This window comes from Canis aureus, chromosome 12, assembly GCF_053574225.1.
Source record: "Canis aureus isolate CA01 chromosome 12, VMU_Caureus_v.1.0, whole genome shotgun sequence".
Classification (NCBI taxonomy): domain Eukaryota; kingdom Metazoa; phylum Chordata; class Mammalia; order Carnivora; family Canidae; genus Canis; species Canis aureus.
In genome coordinates, this window is record NC_135622.1 from 37523714 (window position 1) to 37538455 (window position 14742).

The 14742-nt window shown below is 34.3% G+C and overlaps 2 long non-coding RNA genes across 11 annotated transcripts in view; one reads left to right on the forward strand and one right to left on the reverse strand.

Annotated features, from left to right (window-relative positions):
* LOC144280994 (uncharacterized) overlaps positions 1–10957 on the forward strand; it is a 37289-nt gene extending 26332 nt beyond the window's left edge. The window contains exons 4-5 of the long non-coding RNA XR_013349456.1: positions 8533–8653; positions 9948–10957. This is a non-coding gene — a long non-coding RNA (uncharacterized LOC144280994). The remainder of the gene's footprint in view (positions 1–8532; positions 8654–9947) is intronic.
* The window catches only part of LOC144280993 (uncharacterized), a 276878-nt gene that overhangs the window by 44451 nt on the left and 217685 nt on the right, over positions 1–14742 (reverse strand). The window lies entirely within an intron of this gene.

The window sequence follows — 14742 nt, forward strand, 5'->3', positions numbered from 1 at the left end:
ATAGGTCATTTAAGAAAAGACATGGATCTTTTTATTCCTTTAGATAGTCTTATATTTACTGGTCTTATATTTACTGAAAGATCGTTTTTTGAAAGTATAATATTGTGGATGTGTAAATATGCAAAAATATTTATAGTAACCCTTCCGCACAAATATATACACGGAGTATACATGAGATGACAAGCCAAAGACAAATTCCTGTGCCATATTATTTGAGCTAACCCTAAGCTTCTAATTGCTTCATACTAAACACTAAATATCAAAGCAGAAATTAAATGTGGATGCTAGAAAGCACACTTTTCTAAAATATAAGAACTATCAGAAATATTTAATGGGAATAATGAGAAAGAAAATGTTGACCATGGTGAGATGCTTAGAGGAAAAAAAAAAGCTGAAAAGAAAAATAGGAAAGGAAAAATAACCAGAAAAATATGTTCACAAAAAAAAATGAGCCATAAATAGATGACATATAACAAAAGTCAAAGGAAAAAAATGCAAAAACAATAATAGCTTAAGAAGTAGTTTAACATTTTAATCCTTGAAGTGAAAAATAAACATATTCCTTAAAATTAGCATTTGTGAATCTACATCACTAAAACCTCTAAGTGCTCTATGGAAAAAAGTTACCATAGACTTACAGGTGCTTGCTTTCTTAACTGTAGCACTTCTCAGAACCCTTAGCTAATATCCACTTGTAAATATTTGAATATTGAGATAGTATAAAGAGTTTCCAGTGGTTATTTGGCCACAGAATTCTCTTCTACCCCAAAGAAAATATTTAGAAACATCTTGAGGAACAACAGTGTTCTTTGGAACATGTTTTAGGAAGTACACCACTTAACACATGAGCAGTCAAAGCCTATCAATAGAGCAAATTTATGCTGTTTAAAGTAGCAGAAAAGTGTTCTTCGTTTGCATATTGAAGATCACATAACTGAATTGTTATATATCCAGATAATTTTCTTTAAATGTGCTTTCCATGAAGAATACAATTAAACTTCTCCTAAACCCCTATCCACTTTTGCAGCTTCTGTGTAACATAGTGTATTCAGTAACACTGCAACAAGCACACTTTGCTGTTTTTTTTTTTTTTAAGATTTTATTTATATATTCATGAGAGACACAGAGCGCGGGCACGAGAGAGGCAGAGACATAGGCAGAGGGAGAAGTAGGCTCCATGCAGGGAGCACGATGTGGGACTTGATCCCGGGTCTCCAGGATCACAATCTGGACCGAAGGCAGTGCTAAACCGCTGAGCCACCCGGCTGCCCAACAAGCACACTTTGAATAAGTACTGACCAACCCCTGATGATGTGATTGTTCTCATAATAAAATTGATGTGTTTGTAGAAGGGATAAAAAGCACAGGTAGGGTTATAGAATTTGAGAGGCAACAATCACCTTAGTGATCATCTAGTCAAACTCTCATTTTACAAATGAATAAACTTAAGACAAGAGGTAAAATGACTTTTCCAGAGTCTGACAGTCAATTGGTGGAAAACTTTCCTTCATCCAGTCTAATCCATGCCTTGAGCAAGAGAAAATCAAAAGGACTTTTTTTGAAGAAAAAAGAAGACAATACTGAATCTGTTTTGAATTTATTTTTAAACTGGTTTTTAATAAACCTAAAAAGGAAAAATGAATGCACTGAGTGTGATTAATTCCATTTTTCTCACCTCCTATCCCCAAACCATACCAACATCTAGCAAATTCCTATATGTCCAATAGCTTTCTCATGAAATGTCTCTTAATTAAATGGCTGTGAACATCTGAACTCAGAGACTACAAATGAATAAAGTAGTTCTTTATAAAATGATTCTACCCATAACCAGACTTGCACCCTGAATGTCTTATCTTCACCTTGCCTAATGCGCTGAAAGCTAATCACTGGGGCCACAGCTGGACCAGGGCAGCACTTCCCCTAACTACTGCATAAAAACCTCTAGGCAGGACTTAACTACAAACCCCCACCACTGGATGAGTAGAAGTAATTTGCACTTGAGCCTAAAAGAGAGAATGCAATTGATGAGAAACGTTTACTGCTGGTAAGCAATTTTTAGATTGCAGGAACTCTTAAAAAATAAGTTAGAAGAGGACTAGATTTTGAGCATATACAAAAAGGATATGAGCTTGACAGATAGGTTTTGTTTGGCTTGTTTTTTTATTTTTTTTTTTAGCTGCTAAATTTAGTATTGTAAGACTGTCTTTAACGTTTGAAAGCTGAAGATTGAATATATGTCATGTGAACATTGTTCAACACTTACAACTTTTTGTGCTAAAACTGAAAATGCCTTTTTCCACTTGGGTACATTTTTCTAAATGGATTTTCTGTTCCAATGTTCTAGAAATATTCATCCACATATTGAAAGATCTGCCATAACTTTACATCAAGACAAAAAGCTCAAGTAAATGACAAGACAATGAAATGGAAATTGGCTTGTTAATTTGAATTTAGCATGTTTTGGGTATAATGTGATTAAATCAATTCTTTCAATGCCATAGTTATTAAAAGACTGGCCTCAACAAAATTGGAAACTCCTGGAAATTCAACAAATATTTATCGAACAACTTTTCTGCTATGTTCTGCATATACTATTTTGCTGGAACTATGGTGTAATACAAGTGTGGGATGTGTTTTCTGGCTCCAAAAACAATTATTTTCAGCACATACACATGTAAATTATGTAATATGAAATGATATAAAAGTGATACAAAAATGAATGAGATGAAATAGAAGTCATCAATCATATGAATAATACAAACTATTATGTGGTAGGGATTCTTGAAAGAGGGCAAATTAAAGATATGGCTGGAAAGGTGGATAAAATTTAATTTGGTGAAGTGAATGAAGTAGCAAGAACTAGAGTTAGGAACAGTCCAACAAGAAATTGAGAGCAATAAAAATTGTTTTTACATGCAAAAATCAACTCATATCATGCACTATTGTTAAAAGAACAAAAATCACATTATCATTTCAATGATGCAGAAAAAGTTTTTGAAAAAAATCTAAAAATATTTCATGCTAAAAATATTCACCAAAGAGGAGTAAAGAAAACCACCTCATTCGATAAAAGATCTGCTTCTGCCACTTCTATTCTATATTGTACTTGAGATTCTAGCCAGAGTGATTTGCAGAAAAAAACAAGAAAGAAAGAAACAAGAGGCATCTAGATTGGAAAGGAAGAAATCTATCTGCAAATAACACAATCTAGTATGTAAAAAATTCCAAAATATCTTCCAAAAAAATTAGAACTAATGGTTATTAGAATAAACAAGTTCAGTATGGTTGCAAGATACAAGATCAATATACAAAAATATATTTCTATACACTGCCAATGAAAAGAATTCTGTTTACAATGGCATCCAAAAAGGATACAATATACTTGGGAATAGATTTGTTTTTAAAAAGTGCAAAAGTTGTACATTGAAAAATTTAAAATATCATTGAAAGAAATTTAAAAAGATAGTTAACTTGTAAAAAAGAAAAGATCATTAACTTCTGATCACAGGTGTTGTAATAATGATATTAAATTGGCCTGTTAAGGTGTTAACATTCTGCATATTAAACACAATTCATATCACACACCAGCTGGCTTTTTTTTTTTTTCAGTTTTTGCAGATACTGACCAGCTAATCCTAAAATCTATAAGAAAATGCAAAGGATCCAGAATAGCAAAATAATATAGAGCAAATGCACTCACATTTACTGTTTTCAAAACCCACTACAAGGCACAGGAATCAACACAGTGTATTGCTGATGTAAGAAAAGACACAGACTCATGGAATAGAATTGAAAAGGAACAAAATAATTCAATGGGATAAAGAACAGTCTTTTCAACAAAGGGTACTAGGACAACTGGGTATTCACATGTAAAAAAATAAAATAAAATAAAAAATAAAATAAATTAAAATAAAAACAAAAAAGGAAGAAGAAGTTGGATCCCTTCCTTGACCCAGGCATAGAAATTAACTCAAAACATATCAGAGTTAAATGGAAGAGCTAAAACTAGAAAATCCTTATCAAAAAACCCATAGAAGTAAATCTTTGTAACCTTAGATTAGGTTAGGTAATGATATCTTGTCAGAAGTAATCAAGGAGAAGACTGATATGTTGTATTTCATCAAAATGAAAAACAATATGTATTTTAAAGGACACCATCAAGAAAGTAAAAAAACAACCCACAGACTGGGAGAAAATATATGCAGATCATATATCAGATAAGGAACTTGCATTGAGAATTTACAAAAACTCTTAAAACTCAACAGTAAAAGTATAAATAACACAATTTTAAAATGATGAAAGGATTTATATAGACATTTTCCAAAGATTATATATAAATGGTTAATAACTGCATTAAAATATGCTCGACATTATTATCTATTTGGGAAACATAATCGAAGACCACAAGTGAGACTACTTCACATTTGCAAAAATGTCTAAAATTAAAAATAAAAAGTGATAATAAGTGCCAGTAAACTTGTAATGAAATTGGAATCCTCATCTATTGCTGAAATTGGGATCCTCATCTATTGTAATGAAATTGGAATCCTTATCTATTGCTGATGTAAGATGGTATAGCCATTTTGGAAAAGTTTGTTCCTCAAAATGTTAAATATAGAATTACCATATTTGAGCAGTTCCACTCCTACTTAGCCAAGAGAAATGAAAATATATGTCCACAAAAAAATGCACACAAATGTTCATAGCAGTACTATTCATAATAGCTAAAAAGTGGAAACAATTACATTGCTGATCAACTGATAAATGGACAAACAGAATATAATACATCTATACAGTGGAATATAATTGAGCCATAAAAAAGAATCAAGTGCTGATATGTGGCACAACGTGGAAAAACCTAAAAACACTATGGTGGTAATCAAAGTAGTAAAAGAAACCAGTGTCAAAATCACATATTTTATGATATTGCCTATATAAAATGTCCAGAATAGACAAATTCATAGAGACAGAAACTGAATTAGTGTTGGTCTGTGACTGGGAATTAAGGGAACAGAGGAAGAGATGAAGAATAATTATTAAAAGGTACAAAGTTTAAGGGGGTTTTGCATTTGATAAAATGTTCTAAAATTAGAATATAATGATGGATGCACAGTTCTGTAAATACACTAAAAACTAATTATGCACTTTAAGTGGATGAGCTTTATAGTATGTAAATTACACTTTAGTAGAGGGTTAAAGAAAAGTAGAGGTTTAATTTAAATCTCACTTTCACCAGTTACTAGTATGTGACTGTAAGTCATATCCTCTCTGATCTACAATTTTCTTATGTGATAAATTGGGATAGAAATACCTATATTACAGATCTACTGAGAAGACTGAAATAAAAAGCATAAAATCTTTAAAAACTTTAAGAAATGTAAAGGTTGGAAAGTGGGGCAGTTTCCTCTGGGTAATCAATCCACTGTAGCTGGAATGTAGATGATTAAAGACACAATGACAAATTTGATTGATCCTGTATTATGTGCTAGGGCTCTGTTAATGCTGGGCAAAAGCTAATGGTCAGAAAAGAAGGTATAGTTGCTGTATTCTTACAGCTTATAATTTAGTAGAAGAAACAGACATTTTCAAATAATGGTAAAAACAGAAAATTTCATATCAATGCTTCTGAATTAGGTCAGAAAAACTTTCCCCTAAATGTGTGACTTTGGCATGTGGACTATTCCTTTTTAAGGATTTATTTATTTTGAGAAAGAGAGAAATAGACCATGACAGCACAAGTGGGGGGCGGGGGGGCAGAGAGAGAGAGAAACTCAAGCAGACTCTTGGCAGAGGACAGAGCCTGAAGCAGGGCTCATCACAGGGCTTGATGCCACAACCCATGAGATCATAACCTGAGCTGAAACCAAGACTCAGATGCTTACCCAACTGAGCCACCCAGGCATCCCCAGCATGTGGACTGTTTTGAGCTGAAGTCTGTCAAGACCCAGTAGATTCAAGAAAAACTTTGATCTACTCCCCCCTTAAATTATCTAAAAGAATTTAGATAGGAGGTCTGGCCCAGAAAGAGAGCTATTATGAGATAACTTAGAAAAAAAATCTGTATGACAGGACAAATATCTAATTACCAAACATTTGCTCTTCTTATCATCCTGTAAATCACCCATCTGACCTCTGAAGCCCCAGATCCCTATCCTGCCTCCTTATCTTAAAATGGCATATAAGCCTCAATTGCCCAACTTGTCTTTTGGTCTTTTTTAATGATAATTTGATTACTGGACCAGACAAAGAACCATGAGGTGTCTAAGAAAAGTTTTTTCCCCCCTCTCCACACTTCAGTTGAGATCTGAAGCATAAATAAAAGCTATCCAGGTAAAGGAAGAGGAGGCTTTTCCAGGAAGAACTGTTTATTCAAAGCCCTGAGATGGAAGAAAGCATGGAGCAGTCAAAGACCTGAATAAAATTAGGGTGGTGGGGATAGACACAATAAACTAGTAAAAAACAATGAAAAGGAATAGTTAGAGGAGAAACAAATAGCCAAGAGAATTTGATATCATGGAAATGAGAAATAGTGTTCAGTAATATGAATGGTTTCAATATTTATTTCTTTTAGGAGTTCTATTAGGTGGGAGCCTGAAAAAATACCCAGATTTAACAATATAGAAAACATACTTGATTCTAGCCATTTCTATTTCTATGAATTTTGTGGGTCAGAAATCAGAATGAATAGATTGAAGACATAAGAAATGAGCTTAGTTTATACAGTATTGATTACTCTGGTTGTGACAGAAGAGAGATAAAAAAGTTAGCTGAGGGAGCCCCGGTGGCCCACAGTTTAGCGCCGCCTTCGGCCCAGGGCCTGATCCTGGAGACCCAGAATCGAGTCCCACATCAGACTCCCTACATGGAGCCTGCTTCTTCCTCTGCCTGTGTCTCTGCCTGTGTCTTTGCCTCTCTCTGTCTCCATAAGTAAATTAAAAAAAAAAAAAAAAAAAAGTTAGCTCCAAGAAATTTTGTAATACTAAAGATAGAAGACCCATGAGCATATATAAATGATAATGGAAAAGATCCAATAGAGAGGTAGAGATTGAAGATACACAATAGTGTGGGTTCCTGAAATGTGGAGAAACAAGCAGGAGATAAGAGAATCAGAGCAGATGAAAACATGTATGTGGTTTGGCATCAGGAATTTTGGTAACTCCTTGTTTAAAGGCTTCTATTTAATTTGGTTCAAAAAGGGTAACATCCCATATCAAGAATGAGGTAGAAGTAATAGGTTAGAAATTTGAGAAGAATCAAATAGAATAAAAATAACCATTGTAGGAAAACATGGTAAGAATTCTGTGCAGGGGATCCCTGGGTGGCTCAGCGGTTTAGTGTCTGCCTTCTGCCCAGGGTGTGATCCTGGAGTTCCCGGATCAAGTCCCGCATCGGGATCCCTGCATGGAGCCTGCTTCTCCCTCTGCCTGTGTCTCTGCCTCTCTCTCTCTCTCTGTCTCTCATGAACAAATAAATAAAATTAAAAAAAAAAAAAGAATTCTATGCAATGTTGAGTTCCCATTAGAGTGCAGTCATTCTAAATTCATAGTGCTGGCTTTCCTGATAGTTGTGAGAGAGGAAAAATTATTTGCCTTCTGACTTTCTAGATGCTTGGCTGAGACAACCCTGTAATAAGAGACAGATAAACAAAAGAAAAATATACAGAAGTTTAATAACAGGTATATCTCCTATACATATGGGAAGTATCCAGGAAAACTGAGCAATTCCTCAAAATGGCCCAAGCCACCACCTTAACCAACATCTTCAGCTAAAGACAAAAGATGTTTGGGGGCAATGGGAAGACCCTTATGGGATTTTACCAGGGAAGTACATAAACAAAGACACTTTTGTTATGCAGATTTAAATTGCCACCTTCTCCACATACAAAAGTTTCTAGAGATTTAGAATCACTCTTTTCTTCCTAGAACAAGAAAATGACATTCTAACAAATGGACATTTCCCTTCTAAATGTAAATTTTCTTAGAAAAGGGTAACTTATCCTCAGGTCTTCAGTTTTCCTAGGTCTGGTGTTTCTTAAAAATGCTCAGCTTAAAATCATCCTCATGGCAGAGACATATTTTGGCATAGTATATTCTGCTCCCCTTCATAGTACATTTCTTCAGCACTGCTCACCTGCTGCAGTGATGCAGGCAAAGTAAACTGATATACTTGGTATATTATAAGATGGAAGTGTTAAAAATATTGAGTAACAGGGGAATTTAGATTTCTAAGAGAGATATAAAAATGATGAGCCATAGATTCAAATCTGCAAGGTGAGCACAGAGGAGAGGGGAATATAGAGAAAGAAAGTAGATGGTCATGATGATGTAGAAGAGTTACCAGAGTAGGTAACCAGCACATTGTAGAAGTAGAAGATGGTGATCACAGTATGAGACAACCAACCATAATCACAAAAAGAAAATTTAGAATTGCTTTACAATCATAAGATCCCTCCCCACCCCTACACATCCCATTTTTAACCATGTTTTTTTTTTCCCCTCCTTATTCTCTTTATTCTTTCTTCTGGCTCTAAAGATTAGCTCTGTTACTCAGTTACTTCTGTTGCTAATTGAAATATCCAAAGATTGCTAAAGGGTAACATGGAAGGAGGAAATACAACTGCAACCAGAGACAGAAGCCTCATCTGGAGCAACCTGTAAGCAGATGGGCTGTAAGGCTTCATTTGTGCCTTTGTATTCCTTAGCTAGTAGTAGATACTGCAAATTAATTTAAAACTTAGCAGGCTGAGTCTTATAGGCTCAATGATAAAGAGAAAATCAAGTCACCATTCACTGAAGATTGCCAGTAATGTCAACAACAATAACAGTAGTGATGGCAGCTACCATTTATTGAGAGTCTTGCATCTAATCATTTTCACAATTTTATGTAATTCCTCTAGTTTATTACAATATCTCTAAAAGGCAGATGTTATTCATATTTTACACTAAGAAAGCCAAAGGCCAAAAAAGTTAAATTTGTCCAGGTTGCATAACTACTGACAAACTAGTTTTTAAACACAAGTCCATTAGAATCCAAAGCCTATCTTCTTTATACTGTAAATTGTTAGTTTTCACATAGAAAATTGTAGAACTTAACATCTTTATACTTGTGAATATATGCTCATGTGAATCTTCCCCACACAATAAACATTACAGATAAGAAAACTACTAGTTATTCATTCTTCTGATATATGAAGAGACAAAGCCACAAAGATGTTGAAGCAATATTAATTGATATTTCATTATAACTCTCTCCAAACAAGAGAGTTGAATTAAAAATTTTTATTACATACAATGAATGACTTTATTCTAAAATTATATGACTAAAATCTCAGTATAGTAATCTACCATTACAGATGGAAAGAAGAGAAGTAAGCTGAATGCAAAGATTTGGCCAGAGATGTGCAGTCCTAGAATACAAAATATCACTGCAAAACCCACTGAGTAAATTTCACACATAAGAAAATGAGTGTATGAATAGTCTTTGCTTTAGATTTGTAATTATGCCAAGCCATACGTTTTCTTAAACCCTCTTCAGATTTGTTTAATTTTTAAATGTGTTCTTCCAAGAATTGCTTCAGGGAGAAATAGCTAATAAAGGCATTAAAAAGAGATTCCTCATGACATTGCAATTTATATTGCATGTTTTACAAAGTCAGCTATAAAATTTGAAGATGCCACCAGAAAACCTGAAAACTGTAGGCCTCACATTAGCTACTGGGAGATCAAGTATTGGTTTTCCAGACAGAGACAGATAAGATCTTCCTTATGTGAGGTCACAAAAATAAATGTCTATGCCCTGACTCCCCAAAGGTAGATTCCGGGCAATATCAGTATCGCTACCTTGACTAATCTCTGTTATTTTGAAATTCAATTGGGAGCAATAATTTCTAACATAGTGACAATTGCAAACACTTAGAGGTTTTATTTTTCTATTTTTTTCACTTACAGGTTTTAAAGCAATGTCAGTACTTTATATTCAAGAACAAGGTAATGGCCAATGAAATCTGGCTTGCTATGTATTATGGGATGCAATTATTCACGTAAATCTTTTATCAAACACTGAAGAACAGAAAATCAATGAATAATTCTTTCAAAGAAGTATAAGTGCAATGAGACAACTGAGGAATATCAGCTTTAAACACTTAGAGAACTATAATTTTTAAAAATTATTAGTCAATGAAGCATTAATTTAAAAATAGTGCAATTATTTAATCAACATTTCAGGCTATAATATGTACACACATTCTCTAGCAAATTCAAGTGTTTTGGAAGAATGTAGGACATATATTATAAATCAATTAGTTTTAAAATGTTTCTGTATTCCATTTACCTTATTAACCAGTCCTCATATAAGAATAGAACCCTAACAAAGCAATTTTATGATATAGTCTTTATAGAGAATATTATGTCCAATGGCCATCCAATCTGCAGACATTATACAAACACATTTCATAGAGTAGTTGTGATATCTGGTCCCACTAGTTTTGAATAAAAACAATATCACTCAATATTGACACCTTAAAGACCATATTCTAATGTTCACTATACAATTTAACAATAAACTCAGCGACTTCCCTACACTCCCATTATGCCCTCCTTCCTGAGTATATAATCCTGGCTAAGATTATTCTTATCAGTGCAAGAGGAAGCCTAGAATGCCACTTAATGAAAGAAATTCTCAGGAAACTAGGATTAGAAGGGAAATTACTTTATCTAAAAACCTGTTTCAAAATAAAATACACTTTTAGCCCACACACTTAATTGTGAAAGACTGGATATATTTCTTTTGAAGCTAAGAACAAAAGAAGGATATTCATTCTCAATGTATCAATTCAATATTGTGCTGGAAGTACAAGCCAGTGTAATAAGGGAAGAAAAACAAAGGGAATACAGATTGGAAAGCATGAAATGGCACTGTTCATATCCATAGTCCTGACTGTCTCTGTAACAAATCCCAAGGAATCTTGAAAAATATGCTAGAATAAGTGAGTTGACCATGTTTGCAGAATATATCAGTATGTATTTGCACCAAAAATAAGGGAATACATGTGATTATAACAAAACATGCAACATCTATTTGCTAAAAATACTAATAAAAAAATGGGAACCTAAATAAAGGGAAAGATATACCATGTTCTCTGAATTGGAAGGCACACATAGCTAACATGTTAATTCTGCCCAAATTGATCTATAGATTTAATATAATTCTAAACAAAATCCTTAGAGTGTTTTTTGTACATTTTTTCAATTTGATTCTGAGGTTTTTATGTAAAATCAATGAAAGTAAAATATTAAAATGATTTTGCAAACAATAAAATTGGAAGATTAATACCACCTGGTTTTATTATAAAGCTTTAATAGTCAACACAATGGCACTGGAGAAGAGAGGCCCATAAATCAATGGAATAGAATAAAGAGTCCAGAAATAGACCCACACAAATATGATTGATTGCTCTTTGGCAAGATTCAAAGGTAATTCAATACAAGGAGGGTGTTGTTTTTTTCCCCTCCAACAAATAGAATAATTGGTCATATATATGACAAATCAATCAACAATCAATCTCAACCCAAACTTCACATTTCAAAGAAAAATTAATTCAAAATAGATCTCAGGTAGATATATAAAGATAAAACTATAGAATGAAGTCATAGGATAAAATCTGTATGATCTAAACTTTGGTAAAAGCTCTTACATATGACATAAAACAACATGTTCTATAAAGAAAAAGTTGACAAATTAGACTTCAAAATGAAAACAAACAAATGGGGCACCTGGCTGGCTCAGTTGGGAGAGTATGTAACTCTCAATCTCATGGTCAAAAGTTCAAGCCCCACATTGGGCATGGTACCTACTTAAATTAAAAAAAAAAAAAAGTTTGCTATATGACAGTTTCATAGAGAATGAAAATGCAAGCTACAGAGGAGAGAAAAAGTATGGGCAAGTCACATCATCACAAAAGGCTTCTATATAGTGTATATGAAAAATTCTCATAACTCAACAGTAAATAAGCAGCCCAATTAAAAATGAACAAAAGATTGAATAGATACTTTACACACAATAAATGAACACATTAAAAGATGCTCAGCATCATCAGCCATTAGAAACATGCAAATTGGGGTGCCTGGGTGGCTCAGCGGTTGAGCAGTCTGCCTTCAGTTCAGGAAGTGATCCTGTAGTCCTGGGATCGAGTCCCATGTCAGGCTCCCTGCATGGAGCCTGCTTCTTCCTCTGCCTCTGTCTCTGCCTCTCTCTCTCTCTCTGTGTGTCTCTCATGAATGAATAAATAAAATCTTTAAAAAAAAAAAAAAGAAAAGAAACATGCAAATTAAAACTATAATAAGATTCTCCTATATACTTATTTAGAAAGGGACAGGAAGAAAAACAAAAATAAAACAGCTGTTGACAGTTCCCAGGGCTGACACCAACACAGGACAACTGGAACACTCACATAAAAATGCAGACTGGTGCATTTCTTATAAAGATACATAGTTGATCGATCCTTGAACAACAGGAGTTTGAACTGTGTAGGTCCACTTATAATGTGGATTTTTTACAGTATAGTACTATAAATGTATTTTCTATTCCCTATGGTTTTCTTAATAACATTTTCTCTAGCTTTATTGTAAGAATCTGGTATATAATACATATACAAAATATGTGCTAGTCAACTATGTTTTTGGTAGGCTTCAGGTCAACAAGGGACAAGTAGTAACTATGTTGTGGAGGAGTCAAAAGTTATATGCAGATTTCCCACTATGTGGAATGTGTGTCAGTGCTCCTAATTCTCATATTATTCAAGGGCCAACTGTATATCTTAACAGATAAGTTTTATAATAAATGTGTACATTATATGTAATTTAAAGTCATATATATAAATTATATAATACATTATATGCTATTATATATTATATAATAATATATTTATAAATATGTAAAAATATATAATTATTTTAATTTATAAATACCTAAATTTTGTACAAAGTTAAAGACATGACATTGGGCAGCCTGGGTGGCTTAGTGGTTTAGCACCGCCTTCTGCCCAGGGCATGATCCTGGAGTCCCAGGATCGAGTCCCAGAATCGAGTCCCACATCAGGCTCCCTGCATGAAGCCTGCTTCTCCCTCTGCCTGTGTTTCTGCCCCCCTCTCTCTCTCTCTCTGTTTCTCATGAATGAATAAATAAAATCTTAAAAAAAAAGACATAACATGACCCAGCAATTTTACTGCTAAATATCTTCCCTAGAAAATGGAAACTTAAATTTACACAAACCCTCCCATACAAATGTTTACTATACCTACTCACAGTAGTCCCAAATAAGATATAACACAAATGACATTTAATGGCTGAGTGAATAAACAAAATACACTATATTCATACAATGGAATAATGTCCAGCAATAAAAAGAAAGGAAATATGGACACACACAATAACATGGATACATCTCAAAAGCATTAAGCTGAATGAAAGAGGCCAGTCTCAAAAGATTATATATAGGGATCCCTGGGTGGCGCAGCAGTTTGGCGCCTGCCTTTGGCCCAGGGCGCGATCCTGGAGACCTGGGATCAAATCCCACATCAGGCTCCCGGTGCATGGAGCCTGCTTCTCCCTCTGCCTGTGTCTCTGCCTCTCTCTCTCTCTCTGTGACTATCATAAATAAATTAAAAAAAAAAATTAAAAAAAAAGATTATATATAAACTGGTTTCATTCATTCAACTTTCTGGAGAAACAAAACTATATGGATAGAAAACAGCATAGATTAAGAGTGGGGGAAGAATTTGACCACAAAGGGCAAATTGAAGGAGTTTTGGAGACCACAGAGCTGTTCAGCATCCTAATTGTGGTAACCAGTTAACAAAGTCTCTGTAGGTCTTAAACTCACAGTACTGTGTACTAATAAAAGTAATAAGAATATTAATGATAATAATAAACAACTTGTAAAAAAAGGAAAAGAAAAGAAATACTATAATACATGCTTGCTTCTTAAAGAGACAAGAAATTATTTCTTTGTTTCAGTCTCTTAGGTTCACCAAATGGTTTTTAAGACCATTAGAAAAATAAGTTTTCAAGCTAAGAAAAGAAGAAAAATGCCCTTTAGGTGCTTCGTGGCAGACGCCTAGCATTCTGGTGGCCCAGGAACAAAGAAGTTTTGGCCCAAAAGTAGTGTTGCCCTAGAGTGAAACAGCCTTTGCTCTGGCCATCATGCCTTAATGCCATCTAAGTTCTCTAAACACAACTTTGAGAATATTATCTTTACTGAATGCAGACCTGAGATTCAGTGCTGGAATCCTAGCATCCCAAGGTCCAGGTCATTGTCGGCATCCCCTAGTTGAGTCATCCCTGCAGCCATTAACACCCCTGACACTACTATATTATAGTTACTGTTCCCAACAAAGTGTTTCCCAGCATCTGAGTGACTCAGTTGGTTAAGCCTCTGCCTTTGGCTTGGGTCGTGCTCCCAGGAGTAGTGGGACCCAGTCCTGCCTTCAGGTCCCTGTTCCACAGGGAGTCTGCTTCTCCCTCTCCCTCTGCCCCTCCTCCCTGCTCCTGCTTTCACTCACTTACTCACTGTCTCTAAAATAAATTTTAAAGTCTTAAAAACAAAAAAAACCAAAGTATTTCCTCGAAGTCAAATATAGAATCTCCCATCCTCAGAAAAAGTTTACTCAGGTAGGTACACATTAAATTAGCCATATTCTCAGTGTCTGAACTCCTGGTTTCAGTTAGACAAGACAATTCTACCAT